We start from the raw sequence: 15,545 nt of genomic DNA on the forward strand, positions 1-15,545 counted from the left end.
GCAGCAGTGAATAGTTTTTGATGAGTAGTAAATTTGTTTTGTCTCTTCACCTGTCTAGATCTTCAAGTATTTTGCCCCACTGTAGGTGAATTCCCAGGTTCAAAATTTCAGAAGCAATGACAGATGAGCAGAATTTTTGTCCCATGTTTCCCAACTACTTAGCTGCTCTCCAACCAGTGGTGATATTAGCAGCTTTTTTTCATCTTCAAGAACAGAGGAAGAGAAGCAAATTTAAAAAAAAAAAATCCACAGTGCTTTTTTTTCTTTCAGTAGCAAAGTTGAATCAAGATCAGCATCTGAAATGGAAAACGTAGTACCAGTGAAGCAGCATTCATGTATCACAATGGAAATAAATGCCTTGTTTGCCACTTGAAAGATCGAGTCTGCTAGTTGTGGACATCTTGTGGACTCTACTGTTAGTGGTTTTGGGAGAAAACAACGAAGCAGATCAGTAGTAAATGTAAATAAGCTTTATTAATAAATTAGAGTATACTGCCCGACACAGGCAGTGTTTCGCCCAGCAGGGCTGCGTCAGGGGCTACTCAGTGATCCTTACTATAAATACTTTCTGACAAATATGTGTTCCAGTAACAATTAAAGCTCAGGAAACAAAAGGAATAAATTGACTCACATGCTCAGAGTTAAAAAAAAAAAAAAAAAAAAAACCCCAGCACAAACCATATTAATAATATTAATTAGACAGATGACAACATATAGAGACCGTCATACACCTTTACATCTCAGTAGTGACTGGAATTACGTCATTTGATCAATATTCCAGTGATCTCACTTCCGTCCCCTTTTTGGCGCCTTTTTTCTTATATATCGGCGTTTGTTTCCCCTGCTCCTTTCTTATATTTGGGCTCCATAGATAGAGCTGCGATACGTGTTGTTGAGATTTCAAGCCCCCAGGTCTTTTTCAAGGTAAGACTCTTTTCTGCACCAGCGGTTTTCTGTTACTATTCCATCAGTTGGTTCATGTTAATGGTTTCCCACACTGCCTAACTTTTTTTCCTGCACCAGCGGTGTCCAACAACTTTTTCTGCTACGATTTCATTAATTGGTTCATGTAAATGGTTTCCTACTCTCCCCATCTTTCTCACCCCTCTTTTTAATGCTAACCACTGATAAACACCATTATTAATATTATCTTTTTTTCCTTCCAGACTTCTTTATTTCTCAGCAACATTTTATTTGACCACACATTACAGAGGTTAGTTTTTTCTCTATCTGTCTCTGACACACACTGTTGATAAAGTTAGGTCTGATGCATCCACATATTCCTCATACACACTGTTGATAAAGTTAGGTCAGATATATCCATATATAACATTCAGAATGCAGATTTATATCTATCTAGATGTCACTTCATTATTAACTGAGATTAATTGATACGGTTGCAATTTGTTTTATACTCATTAATTCATGTCCTTATGGACACGTACCATCTTGTTGGATGCTTTATAACAATCATTTTGTCTTTATAAATCTTTTAATAACATGATTTGAGTATAAGCATTGTTCACTTTTGATACAAATTATAGCACAGTCTCATGTTATATTTCTGGCTACTACATACGAATGATTTGATAGTTGCCATTGATAGTTGCCATTTTTCCTATGTGATACACTACATATATTCTGCATTTTTATTATTTATGTTGTCTTATATTTTATTTTATATGTTTTACAAATTTATCATACATATTGTCTCACATGTTATTTTACCTGTCTTAAGACTCCTGAAGCCTGTGCCCAAAACACAGATCAGTGTCGAGTCTGTAATAAGATTTCTTTGTTCGACCCTGCTGTCCCCAGTCTCTGCCGTCATTGGTCCACTTCCCACTCCTTTTTATTGTTTGTTGGTTTTGTGGAATTTTGTTGTTCATCCACCTAAGTGGATTACCCATTCCTCATCTACAGGACTTACAGAGAGTGTATTTCCCTTATTCTTTGAGCACACTTTTGTCTCTCCTCCACCAGGCTCTCCTATAGAGCAGTAGTGAAAGTGTGGGAAAATCTTCCTGGTACTAAAGCTTCATTTTACTCCAGAAAGCGCAGCTGTTATGCTACTCCGACGATAGGGGGAACCTTCTTCACCCAAAGGTGGCTGGTTTTGGAGGTTAACAGAGAAGGTTTCACAATTCCTTGCTGTTCTGGTAAGCTTCTATTACTTAACTTCTGAGGAAGCTCAATGTTTTTTGCCCATTTTTTTTAAGCTGCTGAACTTCCACAGAATTGTTTTCAGTTACAGTACACAGCATAGTTATTTTACTACTACTACTACTTATCATTTTTAAAGTGCTACTAGACGTACGCAGCGCTGTACACTTGAACATGAAGAGACAGTCCCTGCTCGACAGAGCTTACAATCTAATTAGGACAGACAAACAGGACAAACAAGAGCTAAGGGAATATTAAAGTGAGGATGATAAAATAAGGGTTCTGAACAAGTGAATAAGGGTTAGGAGTTAAAAGCAGCATCAAAAAGGTGGGCTTTTAGCTTAGATTTGAAGACGGCCAGAGATGGAGCTTGACGTACCGGCTCAGGAAGTCTATTCAAGGCATATGGTGCAGCAAGATAAAAGGAACGGAGTCTGGAGTTAGCGGTGGAGGAGAAGAGTGCAGATAAGAGAGATTTACCCAGTGAACAGAGTTCCCAGGCAGGAATGTAGGGAGAGATGAGAGTGGAGAAGTACTGAGGAGCTGCAGAGTGAATGCACTTATAGGTCAATATGAGGAGTTGGAACTGTATGCGGAAATGGATAGGAAGCCAGAGGAAAGGGCTAATATGAGCATAACGACACTGGAGGAATATTAGTCGTGCAGCATAATTTTGAACAGATTGAAGAGGAGAGAGATGGCTAAGTCGGAGACTTGTGAGAAGCAAGTTGCAATAGTCTAAGCAAGAGGTGATAAGAGTGTGGATGAGGGTTCTGGTAGTGTGCTCAGAAAGGAAAGGGTGAATTTTGCTGATATTATAGAGAAAGAAACGACAGGTTTTAGCAGTCTGTGGAAGATGTGCAGAGAAGGAGAGGGAGGAGTCGAAGATGACCCCAAGGTTACGAGCTAATGAGACAGGAAGGATGAGAGTGTTATCCACAGAAATAGAGAATGGGGGAGGAAGAGAGGTTGGTTTGGGGGGGGGGGGGGGAATAAGAAGCTTAGTCTTGGTCATGTTTAGTTTCAGATGGCGCTGAGACATCTAGGCAGCAATGTCAAACAGGCAGGCTGATACTTTGGCCTGGATTTTGGCTGAGATTTCTGGTGTGGAGAGGTAGATCTGGGAGTCATCAGCGTAAAGATGATACTGAAAACCATGGGATGAGATCAGAGTACCAAGGGAAGAAGTATAGATGGAGAAACGAAGAGGTCCCAGGACAGATCCTTGAGGTACACCAACTGACAGTGGGATAGAAGTAGAGGAGGATCCACTAGAGTATACACTAAAGGTACGCTGGGAGAGATAAGAAGAAAACCAGGAAAGAACAGAGCCCTGAAATCCAAGTGAGGACAGCGTATCAAGGAGTAGGCTGTGATCAACAGTGTCAAAAGCAGCAGATAGATCAAGAAGGATGAGGATAGAATAGAGACCTTTGGATCTGGCCAGGAACAGATCATTGGAGACTTTAGCAAGCGCTGTTTCAGTTGAATGAAGGAGGCGAAAGCCAGATTGAAGTGGATCAAGAATAGCTTGAGATGAAAGAAAGTCAAGGCAACGGCAGTGAACAGCACGTTCAAGTATTTTGGATAGGAAAGGGAGGAGGGAGATGGGGCGATAGTTGGAAGGACAGGGTAGGGTCCAATGAAGGTTTTTTAAGGAGTGGTGTGACTACGGCATGTTTGAAGGCATCAGGAACAGTCACAGTGAAAGATTGAGGATATGACAGATAAAAGGGATGACAGTAGGAGAGAGTATTAAGTAGATGGGTGGGAATAGGATCAGAGGAACAGGTAGTTAGTTTCGAGGAGGAAAGAAGATGTGCAGTTTCCTCTTCAATGATTTCAGAACAGAAGGCAGGGATTGGAGGGTTGAGAGAATGGACTAAGGGAAGGAGAGATGGAGGAGACCTGGAATCACCCAGTGTTACCGGTTCTTTGTGATTTATCAAAAAAAAAAAAAAAAAAGCTAGAGCTAGTACTAGGAAATACAGGAAAAAAATCACCAAAAACTAACTAGACTTTTTTTAAATTTCTGAAATGGATGTTTTTTTTTTGTTTGTTTCTTCTGAAACTTCATATAATTAATCTCACACCTAATATCTAATAGAAGGGAGTTCCACCAATAAGCATCAAGATAAGGAATTGAAGAGGACAATATTTCCTTGCGTTTAATTCCCTTCACTGAAGGATAATGTAATAATGACCTATATTGATGGGTAAGATTACTAGAAGGTTCAAATTCTAATAGTTCCACCAGATTTACTAGGTCATAATCATAAGTCCTAAAAACAACTGTACATAATTTAAATAGGATTCCTGCCTCTTTAGGCAACCAGTGTAACTTCATCAAAAGCTTTATAGATCATACAAGACAAGATTCCATAATTAAATTCCAGAGTTCCAATTTTTAATTTAGTTGTGGGTGGGAAGAACTAACCCAAAGAAACTTGGTTTTATCTTTATTCAGTTTAACTTTATATGTGATTGCCAATTTTCAACCTTCATTATGCAGTCTTGCACTAGCCCATTTTATTTTTTTTTTTTTTCGGAAAGCCGACAATCGCCCAGGAGCGCATGGTTCGGTGTGGAGTATCCTTGAAGGGATAGTATTGAAACAGTAAAATAAAGAACTCTCTCATGTAGTGGCATAAAATAGTAATTTCAACAGTAGACTATGGATTATGTAGAGTTCATCTAATTTAAGGGACATTAAGGGAAAAGCCTCTGAATTTAACCTAACCTATCCCCATCCCAAGTAGTTGTTTAGTAATAGCAAGGGTTGAGAAGACTTTTGTTGGGAATCATATCATCGGCAAAAAAAAACAAAAAACCTTTAATTCCAAAGTAAGTAAAAAAAAGGCTAAAGCTCAACAGAGTCAGCTCGGGATCCATACAGCATGTGAAAGTCAAGTATTCATATTTGAACTATGAACATTTTAAGCTTTAAAGTTTAAGTTTTTGGATCCTATTTACACGTTTTTTTATTTTCACGTATTCAGAGTTTTTTTCATTTATATATTGTGAAGAGGATGATGAGGGGGTGGATAAAATGGAAGTGGGAGAAGGAGAAGTGAAAAGGGTTCAGAGTAAAGGGGGGCAGAACAAAGTCTACCTTCAGTATTATCCCAGAGGGAAAAAAGAAAGGGGTTCCTTCCCACTGGAAAATGGAGGCCGGAGAAAAACTACAATGCCCATCAGCCCTGGGGAAAACCCTGGTATGGAAACTACCCTTCCCAGCAGCCTCCAAGGGAGAGCCAGGAAAAGGCAAGGGAGTTGTTCCCCAGGGTTAATCAAGAGGAGGAGGAGGGGGAACAGCTGGGTGAAGGGTGGGACGAGGAGCCCATGGAGTGGCAAGAGTCTGGAGGAGGGGGAGGTGAAAGAGAGGAGGAGCCCATGGACATAGCAGCATGGGCTCAGTCATTGGGAAAAAAGCTCAGGAAGCAGGTAACTTCTTGGTATGGAAGCTGGACTGAAAGGGGAAAGTAAAAGGGTCATGCGGGTGGAGGGTCAGTGATAGTGAATGTGGGACCATTATCTTTTCCCATAGAGTTCAAGCGGTTGTGAACTGTGTGCTGCTGAACTACGCAGAGTGGAGAATGTGTTGTTGGGAAGGGGTTATTTTCTCCCTGTATGAACTGCTCAAAGCTAAAGGGAGGTGTTTTTTTGAACTGTTTGCCATTGCACCTGAGAAAGACGTTCAGCAGTGATTTTGCCTTTTTGAACTGCAGCCTACAGGTGCTCCCCAGAGATATAAAGCGCTGGGCTTTAGGACTGTTTAAGGGGAGAGGACTGAGTTTTTTGGGGAGCAGTGGTGTTTAGGTTTCTTTTTACCCTGCTGTGCTCAATCCACTGAAGAGTGAAAGTGGGGGAGCTGTGTTTTGTTTTGTTTTTTTCTGAACTGCTGTACTGAGATCGCCTGGAAAATAAAAAGTGTGTGTGTTTTTTGGAAACTGCTGGCTACCGGAGCCTTACCCTGTGGATTACAGTGAGTTATAATGCTGGGCGAGAAACCTTGTCCATAGCTGAAGTCTCCAAGGAGGGGACAGGATCCTGCCCAAACCCCTGGAGGAGGGGCAGATCTCTTACAATATCTACATATATATTTACCACATGTTTTTTTGTCTTTGAAGGTTACTCACGCCTTGACAAAGCGTTATTTGCGAAACCTTGGCCAAAGTCAGTGTGTTGAACCGATGACCCACTTGTTGCTTTGTATCTGCACTTGAAAGCTAAGTTACTCTTTTTGACTTTAACATGCTGTATGGATCCCGAGCTGATTCTGTTGAGCTTTAGCATCTCTTTTTACTTAGTAATTGAAGGGGTTTTTTTTTGCCTGTGATGATGTAATTCCCAACAAAAGTCTTCTCAACCCTTGCTATTACTAAACGACTACTTGGGTTGGAGGTTGGGTTAAATTCAGAGGCTTTTCCCTTAATTTCCCTTAAATTAGATGCACTCTATAGAATCCATAGTCTACTGTTGAAATTACTATTTTATGCCACTACATGAGAGGGTTTGTTTTGTTGTATATTTACATATAATACCCTCTTTTCCTCGAGTTGTGATATATAGTATTGAAACAGGCCATTTAGGGACTCCCAGTCGAGAAGTTTCAACAATGCTGAAAGTAAGCCATGTGTGCTTAATGAGAGAGCAGGATAAGGCTACACTTTATCCCCTTCAACTTCTAAGCAGTTGCGTACTATTCATGTCTAACCTTTCCTCTCCACTCATTATTTTATAGGCCTGTATCATATCTCCCCTCAGCTGTCGTTTCTCCAAGCTATATCATTTTCATTGCCTTTTCTATACCTTTTCTAATTCTATATCTTTTTTGAGGTTTTGAGATCACAAAGGAGCAGCAGTGGAATTTGAACCAGGCACTTCTGGATGTCAAGACCAGTGCTCTAATCACTAGGCCACTCCTCACTCCTCCACTAGTTGTTTCTCTGTTGAAAGTATCACAATAGACAATAGATATGTGATTCTCAAAGTAAAACATTTTGCTTTCAGCAGTATGGTAAGAAAATTGACTAGCAGTTCAGAAGAGACCAAAATGTTATGGGATCTGCAACAGAATACATATAAGAAGAAATTTGAAGACTTGACTATGTGTATCCTAGAGGAGAGGAGAGCCAGGGGAGGTATGATACAGATGTTTAAATACTTGAACGATATTAATGAAGAAACAAATCTCAAAGACAGGGAAGCCATGGAACTAGAGAACATGAAATGAAGCTGCAAGGAGGTAAACTAAAAGCATCATTAGGAAATACTTTTTCACAGAAAGAGTGGTGGATATCTGGAACATCCTACCAGTAGAAGTGCTGGGGACAAAAATGGTGATGGAATTCAAAAAGGGGTAGGATATGGCAAGTGCATGGAATCAAAAGAAAGATTTTCACGTCAGAAAAGGTACAGAAGGATATAACCAACATAGAGCGGCAGGTACAACCTTAAACAAAGGCATAGAAGAGGTACCTTGCACATTCTACACAGAACAGCAAACACAAATCTAGCCACTTTTACTGGGCAGACTAAATGAACCATGCTGATCTTTATCTGCCGTCTGTTATTATGCCTTTTCATTTCTAGTAACATGTTATTATGTTACCATTGAAGAGAGCCTAGGGTAGTACTATGAGGGGCTAGCTCTTTTGAGCAACTGAGGGTACTGATAGTTATGAGATTTTATATATAACATTTTTGTTTTCTCTTTCTCTCTTTTGAATGATTGTTGTCTATCCTGTGGAATACTGTAGTTCCCTTCCTTTTTTTTTTTTATATACAACTTGAACAGGCAATACGGATTTATATTAATTAACTGATAACATTACTTTCTAGAAGCATATTGATTAGTCCTCTGTTCCCTTCCTTCTTTTCTTTTTAACTTGTTGCTTTTGTGAACTGCTTTGGTGTGCGAGTCAGCAAAAGGCATTATGTTGAATAAAGATAACCTAACCGTACAATCTAAAAAAGGCAATTCTGTAAAGGGCACCCAAATTTAAGTACCAATAGCATGCACATATTTATAGAATGCTAGCAATTACGTATGTGATTGGTGTCAATAATTTCAATTATGCATGTAAGTGCTAGGCTCTATTCTATAAACGATGTGCCTACATCACTTAGAGGGGCATTTTCGATATGACATCTGAGTCTGACTTTGGACATTCTGCAAAAAACGTTCAAAATCTGAATAGCAAAGAAGGTCATTTTCAAAAAAGAAAAACGTCTATCTTTTGTTTCCGAAAATCGAAGGTTTTGTGATTTGGACGTTTTATTTTTTGGTCCATTTTCGAAAAAAAAAAAAACGCCAAGTGCAAAACGCACAAAAATCAAGCCATTGGGATGTAGGAGGAGCCAGCTTTTTTAGTACATTGGTTCTCCTGACATCCTAGGAAAGCAATAGGGCACCCTAGGGGGCACTGCAGTGGACTTCATAAAATGCTCCCAGGTACACATCTGACCATTGCTCCCTTACCTTGTCTGCTGAGCCACCCAAAACCTACTACCCCCAACTGTACACCACTACCATAGTCCTCATGGGTAAAGTGTGGGTGCAGTGGGTTTCTGGTGAGATTTGGAGGGCTCACAGTTTCCTTCATGAATGTAACAGGTAGGGGGAGGTAGAAGCCTGGGTCTACCTGTCTGCAGTGCACTGCACCCACCACTGAGCTACTCTAACAAACTGCACCCACCACTGAATGCTGTTCTAACAAACCTGAGTATAACATCTGAGGCTGGCAAGTAATGTTTTTCATCACATTTTTGGGGGGTGGGAGGGGGTTAGTGACCACTGGGGGAATAAGGGAAGGTCATCCCTGATTCGGTCATCTGGTTATTTAGGGCCCCTTTTTGTGCCTTATTCATTATAAAAACAGGTCTAGCTCAAAACGTGTTAGTTTTAGTCCTGGATGGTTTTGTTTTCTTCTATTATGGCTGAAAAACGTCTAAATATCAGGAATGCCCAAGTCCTGCCCTGAACACGCCCCTGATATGCCCCCTTGAGATTTGGACGCACTTCTGACGGACTTTAAAGCAAAACGTCTAAAAATAGGTTTTGAACATGCTGATTTGGACATTTTTGTGAGAAAAACATCCAAATGCAGCTTTATGCCACTTTTTATATGTTTTTTGGCTTTGAAAATGAGCCCAGTAGTGCATAACTACAAGGGGGCAATAACATTGGAGGAGTATGGGCATGATGTCATAGGTGTTTCACCTAGTGATGCGCCTAGTGGTGTGTGTTGTATGACACACACAGGTTTGCCCATTTATTCCTGCTATTGAAATGACCTACATGGCTGCGTTTAAATTTTTGTGTTCCAAAGCAGCTTTGCACTAGTATTCTATAATGGTTTAGGTGCACCTTTAAGCCATTATAGAATTGGCACTACATATGCCCCTTGTGTTTAGCTGACAGAAGTTTCATATGTGTCCAGATACTTTGGATCTACTTTATTCATTTAAATATTGCTTGAAACATCAGATAAATCATTAGACCCAGGTATTAACATTAAGATGTCATCCACATGAGAGGAATAATTCACCTGATTGCAAATCAAGATTTACCAGGGTTGACATAAAATAGTTAAAAGAGCAGTGGTGACAATGGAGAACCTTGTGGCACTCCACAACCTGGTGTCCAAAAATTAGAAATCAAATTGTTTCTTAGAGGAATACTGGCAACTGGATGCTAATTAGAAGATAAAGTTAGATCTAGTTCTGTACCCTTAAGTATAGGTGTTAAAGCAATTTGTTCCATATCAAGTGGTAGAGAACCAGAAAAAAAATGTAAATCATTAATATCACAAGTAAGCCATTGCAAAACAGACTTGAGGGATGGAGGAAAACAGAGAAACAGGACACGTGTCAAGAACACATTGTGAACAAGAAGTTTTCTGTAAAATCCTGTGAACCTCCCCAAATTTGTGAAAAGTATCACAAATGCTTTCCCAGCCTAGGCATATGCACTAATGGTATAACACTGCAGGTAGATTTAGCTTGGAAGTAGTCCAGACAAATTTGAGCCACCTTATTTGAGAAAAAATCAACAAGATCCTGGGCCGAAGGTTGCAATGGTTGAGAAGCCGTACCTTTAGAGGGTTTAGCAGTTTGATCTTTTACTAAATTTATTTATTTGTTACATTTATATCCCACATTTTCCCACCTATTTGTAGGCTCAGTGTGGCTTACATAGTACTGGAGAGGTGTTACAGACTCCGGTGTAAACAAATACAAAGTCATGTTGTGGTAAGATAAAGTGACAAATACAGAAGAAACCAGTCTTCGCAAAAACAACAATAATAAACAAAAACAGCGAAGATGACTCAAAATAGCAATAAAGTGAATAAATGGAAAAGAAGATGAAAACAGGAAAAAACCAAAAAATGTACAACGAAAAAATGTAGAAGTGGCAAAAATATACACATAAAATAAAAGGAAGAAAAAAGAAGAAAAAAACAAAATATGTGTATAAACAAAATCAAAAATCAGAAAAGGACGACACAAGAATAATACAAAAAATGATGAATAATTAAGATAATTTATTAAGGTGATATGACTCGACACAGCTGTGTTTCGGCCCAACCGGCCTGCATCAGGAGTCTAAATAAAACAAATTTAATTTAATTTAAAACATCTCAATTTTTATCTCTTGAACTATAAATTAATATATAATGGAAACAAACAACAAACAGTGAAGAAACAAATATATTACAATAAATAGTCCATTTCTCTTATATTATTTTTTTAAAAGGTTAAAATCAATGTTATGACAAAGAGATACGTGAATAAATTACATACTTGTTAAAAACTGTAGAGAAATTATATATATATATCTCCAGAACTCAATTTTCATTTTATCTAACAGTAAATCGCGTGTCATTAGTGAGAATTAATTAGTTATATAAAAGACAGAATTTCTGCAAGTATTAAGACTTAAATGTATATATACATATGATATGATGCAAATTAATAATCATTGTGAAGTTAAATTATTAAAAATGAACAAAGTTATATATAGTCTTAATATTACAATACATATTCAAAAGAAGAAGATTTTTAAAAAAATTTTTTACCTGTTACACCATGTGTGTATTCTCTGGCAATCTGAATTCTTGCAGGGAAATCAATAAAATTTTATTCAACAACACTCTACCTTTATAAAGGCTGTGTGTGTAATTTGACAACAATCTATATGATAAAAAAGGACAACAATCTATATGATAACACTCCCAGAAGAAACTTTAGGAGACACAGTATTCTTCGGACACTATCCGTGTGGGAAATGCACAGTGTGCAAACATTGCATTACTTTACAGAATTTCACACATCCAGTGACCAAAAAGATTTTTTCATTACAACATTCCACAAATTGCACAACTACTCATGTCATATATGTAATCAAGTGTCCGTGTGACCGTCTATATGTAGGCAAAACAAAAAGGATGATTAAAACAAGGATCATAGAACATAGGTCCTGCATAAGTAGAAACATTACGACAGCTCCGTTAGTCAATCACTGGTATGAGGCAGAACATACCATAGATGATTTAAAATTTTTTATCATTAAACACATTCAAAAGAAATGGAGAGGTGGTAATATAGATAATATTTTATTGAAAGAAGAACAACGTCTCATTTATACACTTAACACTGTCTCACCACATGGTCTTAACATGGAACTAGATTTAATTCCTTTTGTGTGATAGTACACACTGTTACACACTATTAGGTTCCCCGGTCCACTTCTGTTAGGTTTTTGTCATTTTACATTAGTTTTATAGAGGTATGTATCTATTTCAGACATTAATTGTTATACATAAACTATAATATATTTTTCATAAAGATTCAGATTAATTTATTTTTTATTTTTTATTTTTTATTATTATTTTTATTCCCCGTATCATTTTTGTTTTTAATTTAATATGTTGTTCATTAACACCTGTTCAAATTCTATTTACACAAATACAAGATTACAATATTTCATATTTTATTAGTATTGTATGGTTACAATATTTAAACTATTACTATTGAAGTTGCTTAAGAGTAACATAAAAGATTTTGTAATATTGTTTATCAACAAATTTGATTATTAAAAGTACAAGATTATAATATTATATTTCATTAGTACTTGATGGTTATAATATTTAAATTATTACTATTGAAGTTTTTACAAGAGCAATACAAAAGATTTTTAATTTTGTTTATCCATACAATTGATTTCAAAATTACCAACACATCTTGATTTCGTCAACATATTGCAGTTTTCTAGTTAGATAATATACAACACTCTTATACACATTTTAGCTCGTTAGAACATCTAAAAACTACATAAAGTCTTCACGTTAAATTTAATGAGCAGTAATCTTCCATTCACTTTCCAGATTAACATTTTTAAGTTTTTTTAAATAAACAACGATATATTTACATCAACCTCACAATGCATTATTTTTTTAAAAAAAATATATATCGGTAATTGTACATTTTGGACTACATCGAATGTTTTTATATAAACATAATGTGTTGATTTGTAGTTAACTACATAAGAAGAATCGTTACAGATATTAAACCAATAAAAGATACGTAATGCAGCCTAATCTTATCTCATCGAGTTAGTCAATGTTCGCTTTATTCAAAGCCACACATTATGGTTGAAACTTTCAATGACGTCCAATCTTCAAAATTGCTAAATTGACTGCTCAATTATGAGTATAATCATTTCGTTTAATTATTTAATTATTAAATTATCAACTTCACAACCTAAAGGTATTGCACAATACAAGTACTTATTTAATAAATAATTTATAATACTTTAACGAGTCTACTTCATCATTTGTGTTCCATCTTGATTATACGAAAAGAATTTACATTTGTAATCATCTGTGATTTGATTGAGGCAATATATATCATTACTTAAGTGAGTCAAGGTATAGGAAGTGACATGGATAGGCTACAGTTTACTTTTGGCGGGAATAGACACTTCAAAAAATGCGGATATGACGTAAACAGTGACGTTTTCAGAAGTGGTCAAATCTCTATAAAGGAAAATACACACGTCATTTAAATTGATTGCCAGTGAACGCCAGCAGCGTGGAATCTCTGCTCCACAAGATATAACTACATTTTTCACACTAGAATTCTTTATTACGGTAAGAAATCAAAACTATATTCATAGTATTTACCATAGCAGCCATTTTTATTTAAATTCCAGTGATCAGATCTCTCTATAAATATTACACTTCATGCAGTTCAATAAAGAAAAAATCTTCATTATTCACAATTTTTGTTCTACTATTAGATCCGTAACAGCTAGATTCAGTTGGAAGACGCTACAAGTAATATCTACAAGTTTTTTGTGGATAGATTACTTTGTCTTCAAGACACCTGTTATCTATGTTATAAGAAACATCGTGTTCCGTTATTATTACAAAACATCATATCATTGTTCTGCCTAAAGATAATGTAAACGATCCTCACAAGATTTTTATCTGCAGACACAACACTCCGTTTCTTAGACTCCTGTTGTATATGTTACAGTAACATCGTTCCCTGCCATTATTACAAATATATGTATTTCCTAATAAATAGAATTATGTTTAAGATAATATACGATTCACAAAAAGAAATAAAAAGAACTATAGTAAGATTTAGAACATCTATCTCTATAGTTGACATATTCTCTCCTTTTTTATCATATAGATTGTTGTCAAATTACACACACAGCCTTTATAAAGGTAGAGTGTTGTTGAATAAAATTTTATTGATTTCCCTGCAAGAATTCAGATTGCCAGAGAATACACACATGGTGTAACAGGTAAAAAATTTTTTTAAAAATCTTCTTCTTTTGAATATGTATTGTAATATTAAGACTATATATAACTTTGTTCATTTTTAATAATTTAACTTCACAATGATTATTAATTTGCATCATATCATATGTATATATACATTTAAGTCTTAATACTTGCAGAAATTCTGTCTTTTATATAACTAATTAATTCTCACTAATGACACGCGATTTACTGTTAGATAAAATGAAAATTGAGTTCTGGAGATATATATATATAATTTCTCTACAGTTTTTAACAAGTATGTAATTTATTCACGTATCTCTTTGTCATAACATTGATTTTAACCTTTTAAAAAAATAATATAAGAGAAATGGACTATTTATTGTAATATATTTGTTTCTTCACTGTTTGTTGTTTGTTTCCATTATATATTAATTTATAGTTCAAGAGATAAAAATTGAGATGTTTTAAATTAAATTAAATTTGTTTTATTTAGACTCCTGATGCAGGCCGGTTGGGCCGAAACACAGCTGTGTCGAGTCATATCACCTTAATAAATTATCTTAATTATTCATCATTTTTTGTATTATTCTTGTGTCGTCCTTTTCTGATTTTTTGGTTTTTTCCTGTGGTAAGATAAAGTTCATGTGGCACAGCCACATTAGGGAATTGTACAACAGAAGAGTTGTGTTATGGCCATTACGTTCTTTAGTTTTGTTGTGTTGCAGAGATCAGGCATTTATGTTGGATCAGTAGGGTATGCCTTTTTGTAGTTTAATATCTTTTATTGGATTTCAACATAATACAATAGAAGCAAGAGCTCACCACAGGTTAGTTTTTAGTGTTTTCCGGCAGTTTAGGTGGTCGTTCATAGTTTTCAAGGCTTTTGATAATGCATTCCACAGTTGTGTGCTTGTGTAGGAAAAACTGGGCGTGTAAGTTGATTTGTATTTGAGTCCGTTGCAGCTTGGGTAATGCAGATTTAGGTACGTTCGTGTTGATTCGGATGTGTTTCTAGTTGGTAGGTCGATCAAGTCTGTCATGTATCCCGGAGCTTCACCGTAGATAATTTTGTGAACCAGAGTGCAGGTTTCCAGAGTGCAGATTTTGAAAGCAATGCATTCTTTGATTGGGAGCCAGTGTAGTTTTTCGCGAAGGGGTTTTGCACTTTCAAATCACGTTCTTCCGAACATAAGCCTAGCCTCCGTGTTTTGAGCGGTCTGAAGTTTCTTTAAGATTTGTTCTTTCCATCCTGCATAAATTCCATTGCAGTAGTCTACATGGCTTAGTACCATTGATTGTATCAGGTTGTGAAATGTTCCCCTCGGGAAGAATTGTTTCACGCGTTTGAGTTTCCACATTGAGTGGAACATTTTCTTTGTTGTGGATGTCACTTGGCTCTCTAGTGTTAAGTTGCAGTCCATTGTAACGCCGAGGATTTTCAAGCTGCCTGAGATAGGGAGGGTGTAATCTGGGGTGTTGATAATTGTGGGGTTATCCGCGCTGTGTAGGGATGAGAGGATGAGACAGTGTGCTTTTTCTTTGATTAGTTTTAGTTGAAATGCATTTGCCCAAGAGTCCATG

Source organism: Microcaecilia unicolor, chromosome 1, assembly GCF_901765095.1.
Source record: "Microcaecilia unicolor chromosome 1, aMicUni1.1, whole genome shotgun sequence".
Classification (NCBI taxonomy): Eukaryota; Metazoa; Chordata; class Amphibia; order Gymnophiona; family Siphonopidae; genus Microcaecilia; species Microcaecilia unicolor.